At 37.0% G+C, this 24,187-nt stretch overlaps 1 protein-coding gene across 1 annotated transcript in view; it reads right to left on the bottom strand.

Moving 5' to 3' along the window:
* LOC106666835 overlaps positions 1-23,813 on the bottom strand; it is a 36,910-nt gene extending 13,097 nt beyond the window's left edge. The window contains exon 1 of the mRNA XM_014394316.2: positions 23,747-23,813. The gene's annotated coding sequence lies outside the window, so the exon portion shown is untranslated. The remainder of the gene's footprint in view (positions 1-23,746) is intronic.
* Between the last annotated feature and the right edge of the window lie 374 nt (positions 23,814-24,187).

The raw sequence follows: 24,187 nt of genomic DNA on the forward strand, positions 1-24,187 counted from the left end.
AATTAAATAAATGTAACAATCTCCTTTTTTCTGGTAAAGTAAAAAATTAAATAAATGTAACAATCTCTTTTTTTCTGGTGAAGTAAAAAAATTAAATAAACCTAACAATCTCTTTTTTTCTGGTGAAGTAAAAAAATTAAATAAGCGTAACAATCTCTTTTTTTCTGGTGAAGTAAAAAAATTAAATAAATGTAACAATCTCGTGTTTTCTGGTAAAGTAAAGTAAAAAAATTAAATAAATGTAAAAATCTCCTTTTTTCTGGTGAAGTAAAAAAATTAAATAAATGTAACAATCTCCTTTGTTTGCAAACCAAAAATGTTCAAAATCATTATAATAATTGTTCGAACAGACCTCCATTTGCTGCAACACAGTAGCCTAGTCTATGACGAAACGATGATCGGACGAAAAAAAATACTCTTAAACCTTAATCAAATTAATATGTGAAGAATTTTTTTTTTAATTTTTACATTGTGTTTGAATGTTTTATTATATTTGTTTTGTTTATTTTTTTTCCAATCTACTAAAACTAAATTGTAACGAATGGTGTGTCGAAAAGTGACTCGCTTATTTTTTGGTAGGAGACTAACAAAATAAAATGTGCCGAGTCATAATTAGACGCACCAACGTTGATTTTCCAATGGTGCACCGAAAATTGACTCACTTTCTTTTATTAACGTTTTAATCAAAGGAAATAAGCCTCGAGTCAGATTTAAACGCACCCACGTTGATTTTCCAATGGTGCGTCAAAAATGACTCACTCTGTATATCATATATAGTACCAGTGAATGAGAAACTGAGAAAGGATGTACCAAACCAATATTAGCGATACCAAAATTGATAAAAAATGAAACAAGATTGAGCATAACGGGGCCTAACTATGATCACTAAATGGCCCATGACTCCATCTTTCAAGCCTCAATACTAGCCAAAAAACATAGAATTAGATAAATCAGAAAAATCTAGAGGGTGCAATAATAATAATACTTCTTTCAATTAATTTATCTTTTTATGCAAGGTTTAGGTTGAAATGAAAAAGTTAGTACCACGAGCGGGATTCGAACCCACGACCTTCGATAGCTGCACTAACCACTTGGGCTATCGTGACTTTGATCCACTCAGACACTAAGTCACGATAGCTCAAGTGGTTAGAACAACGGCGTATTGAGCCGAAGGTCGTGGGTTCGAATCCCGCTCGTGACACTAACTTTTTCATTTCAACCAAAACCTTACATAAAAAGATTAATTATTTGAAATAAATAATTTGGTCAATAGACTACTAAATATAATGGAATTAATAATACTATTAGATCACCAAGCAGTTCAAAAGGCTCATCTAGCCATGACATTAACTCAAATCTGGAAATGACCAAATACCCTAAAAAACGCTATAGAGGAGTCCAGATCATGAGGGAATTTCAGGTAATGAAGCAACAAACACTCAAACTAAAAAGGGAGCTTTGGAAAAACACATAGGTTCAAATCCATTTTTTTTTTTTTTTTCTATAAACAAAAGAAAAACATAATTTTAAAAATCTGAAATCGTGGGTTGCTACAAAACAGCAAATGCTAGGAACCCTTTAAAAAATAATTAATAGTTACTATTTGCAAACTAACTACCATTTGGTGAATATTTTTTAATTTATTTTTGTTTAAAAATTTCTATTTATTAATTGTTAAAATGGTCATGGTAATTTCTCAAATTATTTTTGTGTATGGTTTGATACGAAGAGAGTGAGAAAAAACGGACCATAACTAATTAATTTATTTTCAATATGCACACAATAAATGTTATTTTCTAATGAATTATTTTTTTATTTCAGTAAGAAAATGAAGGTTTGTGGTGTGAAGGTACGGACGGTTGGACAAGTATATTTAAACAAGCAGTGGGCAAAAGTCAAGGGAGTGTCCCATGCAGGACTCTAGCCTGGAAAACAGGCTGAAGCCATGTTACGTACAGTTTAAAAACATAAAACTAAACCGAGTTCTTTCATTAAGAAACCTATTTTAACTGAGTACTTTTTAAACCAAGAAGAAATATAAAAAATTGAGACTTAGGAAATATTTGTAATATTTTTTTAAACCATAAGCGTTCACCTTCCGTCTTTAAGCACGTAGTAATTTTCAGCTAAAAAAGAGTTCTGGATTTGATTTGAAAAATTTCTAACCCTACTTTTTTTTATAAAACATCACCCTATACCAAGTACTTTGAACCAAAATTAGCAAAAGTTTTTTTATTAAAAAAATTACATATATCCCAATAACATAATGAGTCAGTTCAGTGATGGTTAACTCGTGAGGAAGGAGGCTTATCACTGGGTGAATTCTTCTCACATATTTACTCTATTTGTTTCGATCTTACTACTTTTTTCTTATAAAATTTATTTGACAGGTGTAGAAAATCACAAAAGAAGACAATGCAATTGGGAATAACTTTAAACTTTAGTGAACTTTTATCGAAAAATTTAACTAAAACTTTTCACATGATTCAAATTGAACGAAGAAACTGCCCATTGATTTAAATGTTTTAATTATTAACGCAGAAAAAAATGAGATAAAAACCTCATTTTGTTACTTACGCTTAATTAACTCTGATAACCAAAGTAGCAATTTCCTTTCATAAAAAATCATAATGAACTTTTTAACACCCTTCTAATTAAATATTGGCTGCAATGAGGGTAAAAGGTGTTGAAAGTTGAATTTGTAATTTTTAAGTTAATAAAATAAAACCTGTTTTAAATACTGACGTGTCGTTTTTATGCTTGTCTCATAATTATAACCGGATTTGTCCTAGGCCAGTGGGTCTTTTTTTCTTACCCAAAGTTTCCAAGCATTTTACGTATTCACTTGATCCATATATAAAACAAGAAAAGTATCTTTTAATGTGAAATGTGGGCGAAATAATTCTGCGTTACCGCGTGGTTGGAATTGCCATTTAGTTTATTCAGCATGAAACCCCCTTCTTCGGGTAGACGACTAAACCCGCAAAACTTATCTGAATTGTATATTGCCTACACTCAGTGCCTAAATTTTCTATCAAGAGCCTGGAATATTATTGTAAAATTTCAGGAAAAAAAATTTAAGAATGTAGGTTCAATTCAATAAACAAACACGTACTTCTAGCAAAAAAAATTGTATGTTTAAAACAAGAACTAAATTTAATTAACTATTTTAACTTTAAGCTTTCCATATTACGCAGCTACCAAGGAAATTGGAAATTGAAGTGAAATTCTCCACACGTTTTCCCAAGTGCAGATTCAGGCTGGGACAAATCTGATAAGAAAAAGGCCCAATTTCTGGCTCTGCATCTTTTGACAGTTGACTCTACACATTAACAAGACTTACAACGTTCAGAACAAATAAAAACAAAACCTCCCCCTGCAGCATCCAATCCAAGGGAAGTCAAGGGGATAGTTCACAATCTATCAAAAAAATAGTCCTGAATACAACCTCAACCTCATCCTAACTCGCTGACACTCTTGCCTAATGACAAATGACCCCCCCCCCAAAAAAAAAACTTTTTACCTCCATATCGCTCACCCTTTCCGTGAATAATATTTTTCTTCACATATTCGCCCTCAAGTTAGCTCGACCTCAACGTTACTCTCTAATACTCTCTTCTACTGTCTAGCTAATACTTGACCAATCATATCTGACTGTCTACCCATACGCACCACCCTTTCCTTGGGGGTTCTTCTTCCTCTGCTTCACCCACTCACAAATTCTTCAAAGAGCCTAATATCAACCTCATCCAACTCGCTAACATTCTCGCCTATATGAGCTCCCAATCTATGTACCTCCATATCTTTCATACCTTCCGTCAATATTATTTTTTCTCTCTTTTACATATTTACACCCTGAAATATTCGCCAGCTTTTCACGTTGACTCGGCCTCAACCTTACTCGATAACAATCTATTCTACTGTCTAGCGAATATATGATCTTTATTCTTTTTTCTTTCCTTCACACACTCTCACACTGAAACATTTTTCGAACAGCTAACATCGACCCCAACCTCCCTCGCTAACACAGTGGTCTATTGCCTAGCGGCTATATGACCCAACCAACTCTCTTTTCCTCCATAACTCTCATCTTCCTTGAATATTCTTCTAACCCTCCTTCGCCCATTCACACACTGAAACGTTCACCCAACAGCTAACATCGACCCCAACCTCCCTCGCTAATACACTGGTCTATTGCCTAGCGGCTATATGACCCAACCAACTCTCTTTTCCTCCATAACTCTCACCTTCCCTGAAAATTCTTCTATCTCTCCTTCACCCAGCCTGAAAAATCTTCGCTCAGCTAACATCAATCTTAGTCTTACTCTAGCCAAGTAACTACATACATGACCATCCATCTCTTCCTCCCTGAATATTTTTCTTTCTCTCCTTCAAACACTCACATTCTAGAACATTTCCACACCATTTAACATCGACTTCGAACTTATTCGCTAACACTTTCTCACTCTCTACTGTCTAGCAACTATATGACCCAGCCATGTCTCTTCCTCCATCCCTCTCACTTTTTCTGTGAAAATACTTTCTCTCCTTTACACACATCCTGAAACATTCTTCCCACAGCTAACATCGACCTCAATCTTACTAACACCTTGTGACTATATGACCCTCTTCCATATCTCTCTCCATTTACCTGTATATTGTTTTTTCTATCCTTCACACACCCTATGGCTATACACCTGGGCTATATACCTTTGTCGTAAGACCAATTTTGACATGGTCGGTGATATGGTGAACCAAAACTCTTAAGGCCAAAGCAATAAGGCTGCTAAGTGGCACCCAAAGACAAGCGTGTCTCAGTGTCACTGGTGCCGTGAGCACAACGCCAACTGCGGCACTGGAAGTTTTGTTAAACCACCACTTCACATTTTAATCCAAGAAGAAGCAAGAGCAGCAGCCCAAGGATCATAAATGGGCAACCATCTGCTAGGATAAGCCATGTGAATAAATAATGTAAACTGAGGGAGGCAGATGCCATTTTAGGTATGCCAATTGATGCCACTATTCCAAAGTATAATATCACTAAGAAGTACAAAGTACTGATATCAGAACGGGAAGAATGGGGCAAGGGAACACCACTAAAGGCAAATTCCTACGTGAACATATACTGAGGCTCCAAAACCGACAAGGGTACGGGAGCTGGGGTCTTGGGGATGAACCCCAAGATCGAACTGACGGTAAACCTAGGCAAGTATGCCACAGTTTTCCAGTATGATATCGTAGAGATCGAACAATGTGCTAGAGAAATAAAAAGGCTAGGAATACATTCCCGGAAGATAGATATTTTCTCGCACAGCCTTAGCTTCATGCGAGTCAAAGTCAAAGAGTGTTTGGAAATGCACGGAGGCCCTGACGGAAGTCAGCGACATTAATTACCTGACCCTGGCATGGGTCCCTGGACATTCAGGGCATGGAAGCGACGAAAAGTTGGCACTGTTGGCCAAAAATTTAGCCAACATGGACTCTATGAACCCAGAACTCTACTGAGGCCTAGCTGCCTGCCACAAAAGAGGATACATCTTAAAATGGATCCTTAATGAGTCCAAAACCTGTGGAACAATACGACAGGTATAAGGCACGCGAAGAGATTCATAGAAGGACCATCCGCAAAACTTACAAAACAATTACTGGAAGGCAACCGCAACCAGGATTCTGGTTGGACTCCTGACAGGGCATTGTCACTTAAGAAAACTTATGCACCGGATAGGAGTACAGAGAGAAGAAACACTGTGCAGATACTGCCAGGAAGAGGAGGAGACTGCAGAACACATTTTATGTTTCTCCGAAGGTTCTCCTAGGTGCAGGTTGCAACTAGGGCAAGAAAAACCACAAACAAGATCTACATCAAGGAACCGCTGGCAAAGCTGTGGAGGCTGGTTAATAGTCTGAAGCTGGCCAGTGAGTTATAATTAACAGAAGAGAGAGATATATTTATTTAGGTCGAGGTGCAGTAGGCCTTGTGGTTGCCTCTCTTATCCCTATCCCTATCCTTCACACACTCACACACTGAAATTTTTTGTCTCGACAGGTAACATCGAACTCAAATTTACTCGCCAACACTCTCGTCTAATGATGACCCGACCATCTTTCTACCCCCTCGATCCCTCACTCTCATCCTTTCCCTGATTATAAACCACGTACACCAACCACACAAACTCATCACCCTAACTCCCACAGACCAATCAAATCTACTTTTCATCCTAGTAAAGATTCTTTTAATCAAGGTCCAAAGTGAAATAACAACAAGGAACAAAAACCATTTCCCATTTTTAGATGAAGTTCGTGTTCAACAAGGCGTTTTGTATACCCATCTCTAACTTTCTACAGCTGAAGCAGCACCCTGATGTATTCCTGGATATTACTCAAAGATGACTGGGTAGGACTTCGGGGGCAGCTTTGTAAGTTCGTTATTTCCCTGTGAATCCCCCTTCTTGCCTTCCGACCAGGCGTCTCACAGAACACACTTCCTCCTCTATATATACTTTTTTCAAATTTCTAATTACTTTAACAATATTCCTATCCCAAATTCGAACCAAGTACAATACGTCGGACTTTACAAAGACAAACCACTGACGTGGCACCCTCACAGTCGACAAACTATCCAAATTGACATTAAACAAAATCATATTCATTAAATTCATTATAACGTTACAAAAATCTAGGTTTTCATAGGCGTTTTCGGTAATCCATTAATTGCGGGAATCAAACTCAGATCCATTGGGCCAAGGAGGAAGGAAACTATCCGCAAACAACTCCGCGAAAAGTTTTAGGCCTGTAATAAGGAGCCTTCCCGATGGAACAATCGGAAAGGGAAGGCTCTAATTGATTCCGAAGACAATGGACTCCACCCCATCCTTGTTTTATATCTGCGGTCATAAATCTCTAACTAGGCCCGACTTCCTCATTCCCTCACCATTATAGGCCTCCATTCTCCGTTTTATTCGACAAACAGTTAAAGGTTTTTTTCTCATTGTCCTGTCGAAAAGAATAGAATCAAATAAAAGTTGTTTATCGTTCATTTCAGTCTGTTCACAGCGTTTAACCTACAAAGCGGTCTATAAATTTTTATTGTCTCTCCCCTTATTGACTTTCTGGCATGGCCGTATTTTTCCATACCATTTATAAAGCTATAAATGCTCGTTGAAAAGCATTACTTGACGTTGTAAAACCTCTGAGTTGTATAAAGTGCAATTTACACCTCAGTGGGTTAACAATTACAATGACATAAACGTTAAATCAGGGGTAAACGTCCTATTAAGCGTGGGCTTTTCCACGTGAAAAGTTGTCCATTATTTAACTCAATTGTCAACAATTTTGTTTTGACAATTCTGTTTTTAAAATCATAAAAATAAGGAAAAAGAAGAAAATATCACCTGCCAATCTTTCACGTCAAAATATATTAAAGAATATTTTGTAGAGTAAAGTTAGCAATGTTGCCCAAGTCAGTATAGTATAAATAGTAATATCATTTTTTTAACTATTACTGCTCCTATCCTGACATCCTATTTTCTCCTAAAACAAACCTGTGTCATGGCAAAAATAAAAGCATAGGCAGAACAAAAGTTATAAAGTCCACCCTCTTTATACTTATACAACACACGATTACCACCCGTGATGATGGCGGTTATTTTGTCTAATTCTGGACGTTTTTGCAAGTTTGTGTTGTTTTTGTTGTTCTTGCACACGAAAAAAAAATCATTGGCGAATAAAGCTCATAAAGCGCACCCCCAATGAAGATGGCGGTTCTTTTTATCTAATTGTGACTTTCTGAATTTTGGTAAATTGGTAAAAAAGCAGTGAGGATCTTTGCTTTGGTAAAAAATAAAATTATTGGAAGAAAAAAGTTCATTAAGTTCACCACATTCACACTTAATAAAATACGATAAATAAGAAACTCTGGTCACTTTTCCACCCTGAAGATTATATTGCCAAAAACGTTTGTGATATAACAAAAAATTACTAGATTTTGAAGTACCAATCAATATAACATTTGAATAGAGAACACAAACTTTTCACCATCATCAATGACGGTTTTTTGACAAAAAAAAAACAGAGTAAACTGACAGCAAAAAACGGAAACTGTCAAACTACAGAATAAAATGGCTAGAGACTGAACTGCTATTGGCAGAACAAAATTTGGAGGGTAGGTAGACCAAAATGATCGGTAATGACCAAAATTATAACGTTACAGCCAAAACCACTTATGACATAATAAGAAAATACTAGAATTTGAAAAACCAACCAATATAAAAATGGAAGAGAGAGCACAATAAAAAGGGTTTTTTAAGAAAAAAAACGCGTTTGGCACATCAAAACTGTGAGGAATAGACAGACCAAAATAATCGGAAACGACCTAATAATAACTGACATGGCCAAAACTGTTTGTGATATAACAAAAAATTACTAGATTTTGAAATACCAATCAATATAACATTTGAATAGAGAACACAAACTTTTCACCATCATCAGTGACGGATTGTTCACAAAAACAAAATAAACTGACAGCTAAATGCAAGAAAATTATCAAACTACAGAATAAAGTTGACAAGAGACTAAATCGCTATTGACAGAAGATTGTGAGGGTAGGCAGACCAAAATGATCGGTAATGACCAAATTATAACGTTATTGCCAAAACCGCTTATGACATAATAAAAAAATACTAGAATTTGAAGAACGAAACAATATAAAAATGGAAGAGAGAGCACAATAAAATGGGTTTTTTACGAAAAAAAAAACGCGTTTGGCAGATCAAAACTGTGAGAATAGACAGATCAAAATAACCGGAAACGACCAAATTATAACATACATCGACAAAACTGTTTGTGATATAAAAAATACTAAATTCTGAAAAACCCATCAATACTGTTTTAAATACAGATGTGTCGTTTTTATGCTTGTTTCATAATTATAACCGGATTTGTCCTAGGCCAGAGGGTCTTTTTTTCTTACCCAAAGTTTCCAAGCATTTTACGTATTCACTTGATCCATATATAAAACAAGAAAAGTATCTTTTAATGTGAAATGTGGGCGAAATAATTCTGCGTTACCGCGTGGTTGGAATTGCCATTTAGTTTATTCAGCATGAAACCCCCTTCTTCGGGTAGACGACTAAACCCGCAAAACTTATCTGAATTGTACATTGCCTACACTCAGTGCCTAAATTTTCTATCAAGAGCCTGGAATATTATTGTAAAAATTCAGAAATAAAATTTAAAATGTAGGTTCAATTCAATAAACGAACACGTACTTCTAGCAAAAAAAATTGTGTATTTAAAACAAAAAATATTTTAACGACTAGCTTTCCATATTACGCAGCTACCAAGAAAATTAAAATTGAAGTGAAAATACTAGAATTTGAAGAACGAAACAATATAAAAATAGAAGAGAGAGCACAATAAAAAGAGTTTGTTACGAAAAAACGCGTTTGGCACATCAAAACTGCGAGGATAGACAGACCAAAATAATCGGAAAGACAAATTACAACTGACATGGCAAAAATTGTGTCTGAAATAAAAAGTACTAAATTCTAAAAAAAAACCATCAATATGAATATGGAAGAGACGGCAAGGTTTCTTGACAAAATAACAGAGAAAGCTAACAAAAAATGAATGGAAACTATCCAACTGTACAATAAGTAATTATTCAGAAATCGTGAGATGCGGTCTGGTGTTTTCAGAAAAACATTTTCTTTATCGTGCCAACGTTTCGATCCTTATTCAGATCATCTTCAGGGCCTGGGATTTACAAACATTGTTTACGTTTAATAAATGCATGCAGGATGTGGAAAAAAGTGAATTTATACAATGCAAAATATATTTTTTTTTATATTCAAAGTATTAAATAAACACACAACTATAAAATAAGGATGGGGGGGGAGGCTAAATCGCTATTGACAGACAAAAACTGCGTGGGTAGGCAAACCTAAATAATCGGTAACGACCCAAATTATAACTGGAATGGCCAAAACCGTCTCTGGCGAAATAAAAAATACTAGTTTTGAAAAACCAATCAACACAGTAGAAAGAGAGCATAAGCTTCTTGTGATTAATAGTGAGGTGTAGTTATCAAATAACGCGTTTGAAATACCAAAATAATCAGTAATGACTAAATTATAACTGACGTGGCCAAAACAGTCTCTGATATAAAAAAATTTCTAGACTTTGAAAAACAAATCAATATGAAAATGGAAGAGAGGGCACGACATTTTTGATACTATGAGTGAGAGTTTGTCTAAAATTAACAGAAAAAACTGTCAGAAAAATGAACGGAAACTACAAAGCTACGGAATAAAAATGTCGACAGGCTGAATCGTTATAAACAGACCAAAACTGCCTGGGTAGGGATACGAAAATAATTGGTAACGACAAAATTATAACTGGCACACGCATGACAAAATTGTTGGCATAAAGCTAAAATCCGTTTGACAGACCAAAACCGCGGATGGACGAAGACCAAAATGACCGGTTATGACCAATTATAACTGATACGGCCAAAATATCGCTGGCATATAAAAAAAATATAATTAACTTAAAAACGTCAATCAATATAAAAATATAAGAGAGACCACAATAAAAAGAGATCACGAGCTTTTCGCTATTATCAGTGAGTGTTTCTTTAAGAAAGAACAGAGTGAACTGGCAAAAAATTATGACATGGCAAAATTGCTGCCATAAAGCTGAGATGTGTTTGACAGACCAAAACCGCAAAGAGAAGAAGACCAAAATGATCGGTAATGACCAAATTATAACTGGCATAACCATAACCGTTTTTGACGTAATAAAAAATACTAGACTTTGAAAAACCAATTACCTGGAAAATTTAAGAGAGAGCGCAATAGACAGAGAGCACGAACTTCTCGCCATTAACAATGAAGAGCTTTTACTAAACAACGCGTTTGACAAACCAAAATGGCCGATATTACCAAATTATAACTGTCCGTGGCAAAATTGTCTCTGACATAATAAAAAATATACTAAACTTAGAAACGTCAATCAATATAAAAATAAAAGAGAGAACACCATAAAAACCGATCACGAGCTTGTCGCTATTATCAGTGACTGTTTCTTTAAGAATGAACTGACAAAATAAATTACATGTCATGGCAAAATTGCTGGCATAAAGCTAAAATCCGTTTGACAGCCCAAAACTGCAAAGATAGGAAGACTAAAATGATCTTGACACGGCCCAAACGTCGCTGAGTTAATAATAAATATACTACACTTAGAAACGTCAACCAGTATAAAAATATAAAAGAGAACACAGTAGAAAGAGATCACGAGCTTTTCGCTATTATCAATGAGTATTTCTTGAAGAAAGAACCGACAAAATAAATTACATGTCATGGCAAAATTGCTGGCATAAAGCTGAAATCCGTTTGACAGACCAAAACTGCAACGATAGAAAGATGAAAATAATCGGTAATACCTAAACCTTCTGACTGACCAAACTACAAAGATCAAAAACAAAATTTAACAAAATAATCGTGTTTCAGTGATTTTAACAGGATAAAAAACAGTTGAAACATTTGTTCTTTTGCTCTTGTAGATTTAAACGGTAAGAGCACATTTTTAGCTAATAATACTTGCCAATATTGGATCCAACCCTAAAATTGAGATGTTGCGAGTTTGCCGTTTGCGTTAAACTTAATTTTTGTCATTCTAGCATCTGACTTTAGTAACGAAGCAGTCCCATGTTAATCTGTGCTAAACGGACGGTCAATCAAAAGAAGATGGGGGCCGCATAAGCTTCGTGCGTTATGGGCTGCATGCAGACATTAGTCGCATGATTGAGAATTAAAGCCTGAAGGGCCTACTTGATTACACAGCTTGACCCTCGTCAAACAAAACACGACAACCGGGGTTTTTACGTGTAATCCCCCTGACAAATAAAAACAAAAAGGGGGGAAAAACAGTTTTGATTAGGCTTATCGGGCCAGAAGTAAAAACAGAACAAACGTTCCAATGTTTTTCGTAATAAATATTCTCTAATTGACCCTTTTGAAGAGATAATCGCGTGTAGCCGAGTGTTTGATCGAAATGAATACCTTTCTGCCTCTCAATCAAAAATCAATCTAAAAATATTATTTTTTTAAATGCTGTTTTATTCCTTTTAATTGATATCCTAAAATTTTAAAATATAAAAGCTTATAGTGTGTCTTCATCTAAGAAGCTGTCTTAATATACAAAATTTGTATCTCATTAGTTTGTAAGTTTAATCCATATTATTTAGTTAGTACACGTAGATAGGACGTGAGAATTAATGGCTCCTTATTATTCATATAAGTTTAGTTAATATATCATTAAAACTTTCCCTTATTATATCCCATCTTTAGTTCTTAATCCAATATTTCAATTTTTTCTTTTTTAATAACCAATGGAATAGCTTGTAAATTTGTAAGAGTAATGTTTAATAATTATTATAGTTTTCACACTAAAAAGTATTGTAAACTCACTTTTGTGTTTTGGTGGCCTGGGTCAGACCACCGTCGAAGTTAGGTTCAAGGGGCTATCGACAACAATGCTTCCTTCACAAATCGAAATAGGGGACCCAAAGTGCTCGAACACAATTACATCGGGCGGCCATCCTACTCGTTTTCTATAAAATGGCATCGTTAAATTATGTGAGACATGTTGAGCAACCTTTGGATGCAGGGCCCAATAAGTGTCCGAGTGTCAATGAATGACCAAGGATATTACTTCTTTTGCGGGGGCTAACTACTCATCGTCCACATGCCTAAGAGCTTTTCGGGCAGTCCACTGACGCTGCCACGTTTTCTTTACCATGGTCTTTAATGCTCGTTTAGCGATGGTTAGGGACCAGATGCGTTAAGGGAGTTGTTGGTTTGCGAGCTGACCTCGGACGGCGGGTGCTGCATCAGAGCCACACGGGGGGTTTAGGGTACCAAATCCTGTCTAAATATATTTTTATATGTACAGACGGAGGAGGGTGCATAACCATCTGTACTGCGGTGCAGCGTATTTTCGTTCCAAATTCAAGCCTAGCTGCGTGGTAAGGACTCGCAGTGTCTTAGTGGTGAGACCCCTGGCGGGTACCTAGAGAAGAGGCTGTGCCTCATTCGTGGCCGTGGACCGTACTACTTGCGTATGACCTCCGAATTACCTCCCGACCATGTGGAAATCGAATGATCGGATTGCCTAGAGCGTATAGCCGACAAGGTGCTATGACTACGCTGACGGCGTCCCTCGAAAGAGCGAGGAATGGTGGACGGAGGCGGATGCTAGTCGGTGGCGGTCGTCTGGGTGCCTTTATCGTAGGCATGGTCTCCTATAGGGGGTGGTTAGAGATTCAACTAAAATCGAAACTGATGCCAGAGAGCATCCGGAGGTTTCGACGCTAGCAGAGCCCCTACACCCTAAGAGTTGTAATCTCTATCTAGGGAGTGAGTGGGAGACTTGGTCGATGCATTTCGACTACTGTTTGGCTATCCCTTTACGCGCGGCACTGGTTAAGTGCCCAACGTTAACCCACCTCTCGGAAGGGGCAAGCAGGAAAAGTCAGCATGTCTGTCGATTAGTCTGTGGATTTGCGGGCTTCTACACCGACCTCACGGAAGAAAAATTTTTCCATGAGCGGAGGTGAGTAAATTGAGAATCTAAACGTGTGATAAGCCCTGACGGTTAGGTGCGCACGCTAAAGAACCTCATTGTTAAAACACATTGCGACCCCAATGAGAAACGAAATGCTCGTTTAGCGCAGGGGATTGGATCACGAAAGTAAGTCTGGAGTATGACGTGTCCAGGTACCCAGACAACTACTACAAATTTTCTGAGACTCATACTCAGCATATGTTTCGAATAAAAGTACGACAAGAAGATCCATATAGAATGTGTCCCTTAGGGCCCACAACGCTTGGAGAATCAGTGCACATGAAGTAGGATGAGTTCATTCAAATCGAGTTCATAGGATTGCAGAGTCCAGGGGCGGAGTAGGCACTCCTCCTTGTACAAGTTACCCGTCCGTGAAGACGAAGCGATAACTGGGATATCCCAACCTAAGTTCGAGGAACTTATCTAGGTGTTGATATGGCGGTGTAGTCGATTTGGCCAGGGTCACCAGATCGTCGTGTACGGAAAGGCCCAGACGGGGTCGGCTAGTTTCCGAGCTCGAGTACTCTTCTACCCATAGGGACGTCTTCCCTGTGGGCCCAGGCAAAGTCTGACCATCAACCCTGGTGCCTGGGGGTAACCAATGATGGAGGCAAAATTCCCATTACCTGCCTTATCCTTTTTATCCCTTTCCTTTTCCCTCCCCCTCCCCCCTCTGCTTTGGCAGAGGATTCCTGGGTTACTGAACCCGCACCCATCAGGCAACGGCTGTATGAGTAGAGTTCGTATGACCTCCCGGGTGGGCGATCAGTCCCACCTTAAAAATAATACTGAACCAGGGAGAAGAGTATCCAAGCGGCTCTACTACAACTAATTGTGCCTTAGCTGGAGGGTACCCACCAATCGGTTCACCCGCTATGCTGGAAACCACAAAACTGCCTTTTTCAAGGCACATGTTCGCAGCTGCCATTTTTAGGAGACTTCTGAACTTGGTTAGCATTGCACTACCTTGCTAGCCAAGGAATGTGACAAGTCCATGTCTGTAAACTCCTCCTGGTGTTCTCTCTGAGAAGTCCCCTCGGGCATATGTCCGGACGTTAAAGTTCCTCATGGGTCTACCCATGAGTAAAGATGGGAACATCTGTTCCTAGAGTTATTCCACCCCGGATTCCCAATAGGTCACCTCCGAGTCGTTCACAGATTTCCCTGTACCAAATTTGTTAAGGTATGCCGGCCACATAAGTAGGAGTACATTGCGCTCTCAGAGGTTCAGGTGGCAGCACTTCCACTCGCAGCAAAGGCTGACCAAGAGACTAGTCTTGAACGCACCTGACTATATGAATGCCCTGATAATCGAGCTTCACGAGGTGTATTTTCCTCGTCGAGGAATAAGTCATACATCCATAAAACAGTCTCGTGCATAGCTTTTAGTAAGGTCTCCGTATACGCACCCCGCCTGATAAAACCACCATATTTCAGCATACCAAGGTTTTCCTGTAACGATGTTCGCAGGTTTCAATTTGTGACTGCAATCTCAACTTTTAATGAAATATCAGTACGAGGAACCGCACCTTCTCCACGTATCGCACCGGTGCACTTCTGAAGAACACCCTCAGTATACAAAAATGGAGGGACACAGTTTTTGACAACGATAACTTTACCAATTATTGAATTATTTATTATAAAAAATAAGATTCTTTAACAAAATTGACGAAATCAACTTCGTTTATAAATATAAATTAAGTACATGTTAATTAATATTGGTTACTAATATCCCAAAGCAATTTTTAGTAATGAGGATGGATAATTGAGACAATGATGATGCCGGGAGGGCTAATAAAAAAAGGAGGGTAAAAAAGGAGTAACTCCCTTAAATACGGACCCTCGAGGCTCACTTTCGAAGAAGTTAATTCAAGAAACCTTTTAGCCACGTCGGTGTAAAAAGGGTTGCGGAGAGGGTCGCCCTTAAATGAGGATTTCTTGTTCCATAATCGGAGGTGTTTAAAAAGTTCCAGGGGGCGGACGGCCCTCCTTAGCCCTTATAAGAACAAATCTAAAACCGATAAGTTCTCCGGACGTCGAATAGTTATGAAAAAAGGGAGTCCGATACACTTCGCACATTACGAGAGAGAGAAAAAATAAAACTTCGCATCTGCTCTCTGCCCAACTTCTTTTGAAGAAGTGGCTAAACTCCCCCCTTAAAGCTCCGTAACTGATTCAGCTTTCGAACTCAATACTTGAATAACTTACATCAAAAAGTTATAATGGTGGTTTTCAAACACGATTTACTTATTTGACTTTTATTTTTATTATTATATGATATCTGTAAAATATATTAACTAACAATTGGTAAGATTGAGTTGAATGAAGATTTACTTCTATCTTACTAGGAGTTTAAGTATTCATGAATGTGTAAGAGTCTGTAAGCGTGAATGAAACTCAATAAATGAAAGCGTGAATGAGTGTAAGCAGAACACGATTAAGGAAGTGGATGTGTAAATAAGCTAATGAAAATATGAAAGAATAAGTAAACAAATGAGTGGTTGTATAACTGAATGCTGATGTGGTTGAGAGTGAACATGTTAAGGAAAAAAAGAAGTGAAGGAGTAAACTAGTTAAAAAAGAGTTAAAAGTGCACTAAAAGTAAAAATGAAAGAAGGCTTGAATGAGTGTAAGCTGAGTGAAAGAGCAAGTAGGTGATAATTAAGAAAATTAAAATGTGAAATTGTGACTGACGTTCATCTCTGTGAATGAATGTGTAAGCAAAAAATTAACTAAAGAAAGAAGTTAATGAGTAGACTAAAGGTTTAAAAGTACACTAGAAGTAAATGTAAATGAAGGCGTGCACTGTAAGGAATGTAAAAGAGAGAGTAAGTTTAGTGAGTGTAAATAAGTTAATGAAGACGTGAGTAAGAAAGTAAGCATCAGTGTGAGTGTGTAACGTTTCATGCAATGAATGAGCGTGTAAATGTGTAACTAAGTGAATGACCAAGATTTTTGTCAAGAGTGAATTTCTAAAAAAAAAGGCGAGTGAGTGTAAGTCAGTGAATGTGTCATGAATTAATAAGCTAGATAAATGGCGAGTGCTGTGTAATTAAGTGAGCGTCTATGTGACTGTTCGATGTTTTGTGTCGTGAATGAATGTGCAAGAGAAATGGCGAGTAGGTGTGTAAGTAATGGAATGTCAGTGTGACTTGTACCAGTGTGCAAGAGAAATGACGAGTGATTAGGTTAAGTGAATGTCCAATGATTTGTGCTACGCTACAAATGAATGTGATAGAGTTGCGTTTGATTGTGTAAGAATGTGAATGTCAATGTGAGTGTTCAAAGTTTTGTGTCGTGAATGACTGCGCAAGAAAAACTGCGAGTGAATTTGTAATTATATAAATAAAGTGAAATTGTCATTGTTTTCCATGATTGAGAAAAGGTGTAAAATTTACAAAACTAAAAATATGCACTAGAAGTAAAAATGAACGGATGGGTAAGTGTATGAATGTAAGTAAGCGAGTAAGTAAAAGTTATATTAAATATATTATTGAAAATGTTTGACATTAGCGAGTAAGTGAAATGCATATGTGAATGAAGATGAAAGTAAATGTGACCAAAGATGTGAATGATTTAGTGAGTGAAGGAAAGATGAAAAGTGATTAAACTATTGACTAAAAATATGCATTAGAAGTAAAAATGAACGGATGGGTAAGTGTATGAATGTAAGTAGGCGTGTAAGTAAAAGTTATATTAAATATATTATTGAAAATATTGTTCATTAGTGAGTAAGTGAAGGGAATACGTACGTAAATGAAGATGAAAGTAAGTGTGGTCAAGAATGTGAATGAATAAGTGAGTGAATGAAAATGTGCATGAGAAAGAATGAACAAATGTGTTTAGGAAAAGTGAATGATTGTTTAAGTAAGCGAATGAAGATGTGAATGAGGGTGTCTAAGCTAAGTGAACCACAGGAGAACTAAAAAAGTAGTGAGCAAGTGAATGAAAACCGTGAGATAGCGAATGAATGAAAGTCAGATTGTCAATGTGAACGAGCAAAGTTTTGTGTCTTATCTAAACAGTAAAAGGTTGCAAATATAGTTTTCATTTAAATCATTCATGAATTGTATGATAATTAGTAATCAAATCTGGATTAGCAGAACGGATATCGGTTTGTGATTTCAAAGGCAATCCTTGATTCAGATACCAGTATAATTTACAATCATGAGGAATGGCAAATGAACTTCCTGAGCTGTTTGATTTGACACGATCATTTATCACGAACTGCTTCCTGAATTGGGATGGTCAGTTCCATCAAATTCTGTTTCGAACACATCTATACTAATAGCAATAATCCATCTTGTTCATTAACATTATTATGTGATTATTTTTTTATGTACATTAGACTTACAATTAGTCTATTTTTTATGCATTTTTATTATCAAAATGATCGCTTAAAAATCAAAAATTATGTGTATTGGTTTGAATTATGATTTTTTCTTTTTTTATAAAAATGAGAATTAGACGTTTTCTGTTGGAGATTGCATATTTTGATTTGCAACCCCTTCCCTCCAGTGCAAGATAGAACGATGAGAACATTTGCATTTTCATCAAAATACTATCTAGCACGACTCCTTGTGCAATATCTCACCCAAGACAGGGATTAGATAATTCAAAATAGATTGGATTTATTTTGAGAATAAGATACACCGTTGTTGATCCAACTGTAGATTTATTACTTTGAAATCAATAAAATGTATTTTTCCCTGGAGAAAAATTGACAAAATTTGTCTACTTGAGCTGGTAAAGTCATTATGTAAAGAATAATGTGCAAACGAGAAAATCTAATAGAAATTCTGTGCAAAGGGCAAAAGTAAAGGAAGTCAAATGTCAAGATGTGACTTTTTGAAGAAAAACAACTCCAAAAATAAATTATTACTATACGAATAGGGATAAAAGAGGCGGTCACATTTCTGAATTCCGATCTGAGTAGATCTATTGTGTCTATTTTGTACAGCTAACTGTCCAGCTTCAGGTTGTCACCTACATAGCCTTGCCAGGAGCTTCTTGGTGCAGGACCTTGCTACAAAAAATTCATAAAAAGGTAAAATTTGTTCTAGGGTCTACTCTTCTTCCGATGCTTGTACCGTCCATTCAGAATCCTAGTTCTGTTGCGGTTGCCTCCAGTAATTCAGAATTCTACAATCTCTTCGCGGGCCTCATGCCTGGAGTACTGTTCCACCAGGTTTTGGAATCATTAAGGATGTCCTTTTTGTAGGATCCGGGGCTTAGAGTTTTCATTTTGGCTCCTTTTTTTGGCCATGTCCACTTGGACTCTATGTCCCTAATGCCCATTGACCCATGCCAGAATCAGGTCATTGGTGTCACTGACTTCAACCAGGGCTTCAATACAATTCCATACGCAAAGAATCAAATTTAAAAGATTATTTCAAAGGTTTTCTTTAAATAAGTGCTTGGTTAATTTTAATAAACATTAACTCAAGTGTATTAATGCAGCAAATGTATATTTTTTTTAATAGGGCATTAACAATAAACACGCAAAAACACTCTTGTCACAATTACACCTCCATTAAATTTCCGCCGGCAAATCGATAAAGGGCATATTTCACCCCCGGGAGATCGTGTTTTGCGCGTATTGCCCCTGTGAACTTGAATATCTGCTTTTCAAGTACGCGCATAACACCCTGCAGAAAAACTTGATACGATGGAACCATTAGAGGGATGAACCCCCGGAGCCAGCGGGAAGAATTCCCACGAAGTCGAGGGTGGAAATATTCCGTTTAAACAGGGCTGCGGTTTTTTTTGGGGGGGAGGGGCGATTCAATGAGCTCAAAAAGCTTATGACTCCTGTAAAAACCGATGTCGAGGCTTTCAGGGGAAGTAAATTAATTAGGATCAGAGACCTCCCTCGGTGGAAAATTAATTATCTTAACACAAGAAATGAAGACAAAACATTTAACCTTCTTGACGGTTTTTTTTGCTTAAAATTTGTAAAACAATGAAAACTTATAAAAGATTATTTCCTCCATTTATGTCTGGTCTTAATAAGACTTAAATTAAATATGCCTCGATCAAATCAGGTTTTATCCTAAATTAAAGTAAAACTATTTGGAAAAGTTTGTCAAAGCCAAAGGGAATGCAGGATGATAAGTAATTTATACAAATATAGAGCGTGAAAAGTTTCCTTGTTCTTAAGGAAAAAGGTGACATTTCATTGTAACCTCTAAGATACAGTGGGAGAACACATGATAAAATTATCTTAAAAGGCAGGAAAACTGAAAGATATATGTACAGCATTGTCCAGCTTCTAAATAAATATTAAAATAATATTTTTCAACGCAAAAAACATTTTTATATATTTCAATGCAGTGAGGGAAACAAAATCCAAAAATTTGATCTTTTTAGGTTGATTGAGAAATTAAGGTATTTCTAGTAGGGAAAATGCAACATTTCCTGGTTCTTAAGGAAACACACGACGCTTTATATGTTAGTTCCATCCTCCCGACAGTTTTGGAAAGATAAAATATTGAAATTATTTTAAATATTTAACTAAAGCATCAATAAAACTGATCATTTTTTCTGATTTACATTTTTAAGGATAATATCACGAGGGTAAACAAATTATGTCAAAAATGTCGCGCTTTGCATTTCTTCTTCCCAATTTCAATCATTTTTCACATTTCAGCATTTTATAATGACCAAAAGCTTAATTAGAAAATTTATTTACAATATTATATTTAACACGTCACGCAAGAATGGCACAATTACACAGAAGACAAATACTTTGAGTCCTGAAGATGATCTCAATAAAGATCGAAACGTTGGCACGATAAAGAAAATGTTTTTCTGAAACCTGCATCAAACTAGACCTCATCTCACGATTTCTGAATAATTATTATATTTAAATTAATTAATCTTTATGTAAGGTATTGATTGAGATAAAAAGTCAGTGTCACGAGCGGGATTCGAACCCACGACCTCTTGCTATATGATTGCTATATCAGCTATATGGTGCTACAAGTGGTACGATTGACCAAATAATATATTTCAATAAATTAATCTTTTTGTAAGGTATGGCCAAAAGGAAGGAAAATTCACAAAGGTGGAGTTGAGATGGGAAGTTAGTGTCCGAGTGGATCGAAGTCTCGAAAGCTCAAATGGTAGAGCAACGGCGTATTTAGCCGGAGGTCGTGGGTTCGAATCCCGCTCGTGACACTAACTTTTTTATCTTAATCAATACCTTACATAAAGACTAATTGATTGAAAGATGTTATTTGATCAATCGGACCAGGAAATTTAATGGATTATATTTAAACCAAATTCTTAATAATGTCAGATAAAAAAGGACGTATTAATATTTGTTAGTTATGGTAGCCAGAAGCAGTAAGTAGAAGCACCAATTTCAATTGAAAGCTTAAAAATTATTTTTTTAAATTATTTACATAACCTGAAAACTGCTCATGCGCGAACATACGCACGTGTAAAGAGTTGAGCCTATCATTTCCCACACAGACAATTTCAGTGTAATTTACAATAAATTACCGAGAGGCTTTGAGGATCACCTAATCCAGGGTCATGGCAGTCCGAGGAAATCGGTCCCATCCGTCCAGCCATCGAGGTTGGGCTTCATGGGTTACCAACACCTAGGTCGTTTCAGCACCCAACGTATTCCCCTGATTCACACTGTCACATATAAATACATTCTTTCCTATTTACGGTTCGTGGTGTACTCGATATGCCATCATCACCCTTTACATTTATTATATAAGTAAACTAATTAAGGGTCAATGTTCATTAATCTGGTGGACCAATGTACAAAAAAAAATCAGCTACTCAAACATTAGACAGCATACAAAGACTAGTAAACCTATGTATCATAGGGTCAATGAGAACAACCCCTACAAATTAGAAATTATGCTTAACCTACCTCCACTGGAAATATTTATATAGAGAGGATAGGAAAAGCTCATTTAGGCTCCAAAAACATTAAAATTGGATAGGAACCAAACAATTCGGGCATACAACTATAATTAACAAAATCAGATACTCATTATTAGAAATGGGGACTATATGATCCCGAAAACGGTTTTTACAAGATCCTATAAAGTCTCAATTGACTGTAAAGGAGAGGAAGAACACAGGAGAGCATTAGCCATGGAATACAGATGGCTCCAAAACAAACGAAGGAACCGGATCGGTCGTTTTCTGTACAGGCTCAAAAAATGAACAATCAACCTCAGTACCCTTCGGTCATTCGAGCAGAAATACATGCCACCAATGCTTGTGCCCTGGAAAATATTAAAAGAGGTTGCACTGATAAAACAATCCTCATAAGATCGGTTACCCAAGCAGCCATTAAAGCTAAAGTAAAAGAATAACATCAAGTCAGTGAATGCATCCAAAATTTCCAAGACCTGGGGAACACAACAACCTGATGATATCGTCGGTGCCAGGGCACAGGGGAATTTTGGGTAACGAGAAAGCAGATAGTCTGGCCAGATGAGGATCTGCAAGACCATACATAGGCCTCGAACCTTTACTTGGGATAACAAAAATAAATATAGAATCCTCCATCGCAGAATGGATCCAAAACACAAAAGGAGAAGTGGACGACCTCTAGCAGTGCTAGACACAGTAAACTTATGATGAAACAACCCTCACCTAGACTGGCAAAATCACTGTGAGAGGGCTAAACTCAGAGGAGTAGTCACTGGTAGGACTACTAACTGGTCATTGGCATCTGAGTAAACATCTATACAACATGGACATATACAACGATGATCCAATCAGCAGATTATGTAATGATGAGGAGGAAACAGCTACCCATATCATTATCGAATGCGAAACAACAACTCGATGGAGATTCAACCTAACATGCGACAAACTTAGGGAATGAAATTGTAGCAGCGACAGTCAATGACCTGATACTTCTAAGGAGAAGGATAGACTCTATTGCACTTAACTAAGGAACTAGGAAGGTGCCTGGGGAGTACACACCCCGCTTCCTAGTACCCTTACCACCATACCGTACACCAAAGGTAAGTGTAGCACCTTCTCACACTGCACCTTGTAAATTTGTTGAGAAAATTTAAGACGTAAGAATCACAAAGTTTATGGACCTCAGCTCTTCGGTAAATTTTCTTTTTTCTTACACAAGGTAAATTTGAGAAAAGATCTAATCTATGATCCATAATGCCCAATGGTTTAGTATGTTAGCCCGATGTGCGACTGTGGAGAAGAAGAAACGGCGGAACACGTCTTGCTCAGTTGTGAAATCCACATCGTTCCCCGTGTACGCTGGCTCTTCGAGATAAATGAGCAGACGGCGACCATGGACGCCTTAAGAGCAGCGATCGCCACTCGGGTGGGACTTAACGCAACACAAAAGATGTGGAAAAGCGTTATGAGACAGAAAGTATGGCCGACATAATACAGCAATAGATAAGATATCAGACAAGCCTATACCTCCTCCACCTGAACATCCCGAGCGAGCCGCCTCCGCGAGGCCCATCCCGGACGCAGTAAACTAAACTGTGACAAAGAGCTCGTCAGGTGGAGTAGAGATGCGACCGTCTAACACACAAAAGAAAGATCATAGCTTCCGTCTATAATACAAAAAGCTATATAGCAGCGCAAGCCAAGAAGCTGCAAAGAGCCAGATAGGGCTCAGGAGCGGCAAAAACAAAAAGGCACAGACGGTTTATTATGTTTTAAGGTCAAATATTCAAACACAACTCTTATCCTACTCCTTCAATTGAATAAGAAAATCAGCGGTGGACGTGATCCTTACCACTTATAAGTTGGTCTCTTATAAATTGAGAAATTTATTAAAACCCAAGCTTTTCTAACAAATATTTTTTTAAACCGTTTAACTTTTATTTATTAGTTCATATTCTTTGACCAATATGAAGATATGAGAATAATAAATGAGCGCATAGCCCTTGTCCTACATGGATAAGTTTTAAACCATTAATACAATTTATTAGACACTAAGTCGCCATAGCACATCAAATTAGTGTAAGACAAATATTTTATTACATGAAAAATGTAATTGTATTTTTTCAATTTTTTTCCAGAGTAGAAATGTTTTTAAAATGAGAAAAAAAAGGCAAAAACAACGATTTTAGGATTAAAGGTTGAACTGACTTTAACTTACGTTCGGTAATCGACTTTCTTCTTGTGGTTTCGGACGGACGATTCGCAACTGGACGTTCCGTTGATCATCCAGGCCCTTTTTATACGGTGCGAGAGTGTACCTGGCTTAGGGCAAAAACAAGGGGTTGGAATTGGGGGTTGATACTCGGCTAATAGCCGGGAAACCCGCATTCCTCGAAGCCCAACCCTTAAGATAAGCCTTTTTTAACACCACGACCGATATATTATAAAAATAAATCCGAGTTGAAAAAATTCTCTCAGATAGTGCAATATAAAATAACTGAAATTATATGCCAACGAGTTTTAAAAGTACTACTCCAAACACTACTCAATTAGCATGAAAACTTTAGATTTAGGGCTCATTTTTAAAATTAAATCATGCTTTGAGTTTTATTTCTTTAGAACTTGGTTGGTCTTAGATAAATAAAGACATCTCTGATTT

Source organism: Cimex lectularius, unplaced genomic scaffold, assembly GCF_000648675.2.
Source record: "Cimex lectularius strain Harlan isolate CLEC.00 unplaced genomic scaffold, Clec_2.1 scaffold92, whole genome shotgun sequence".
NCBI classification, from domain to species: Eukaryota; Metazoa; Arthropoda; class Insecta; order Hemiptera; family Cimicidae; genus Cimex; species Cimex lectularius.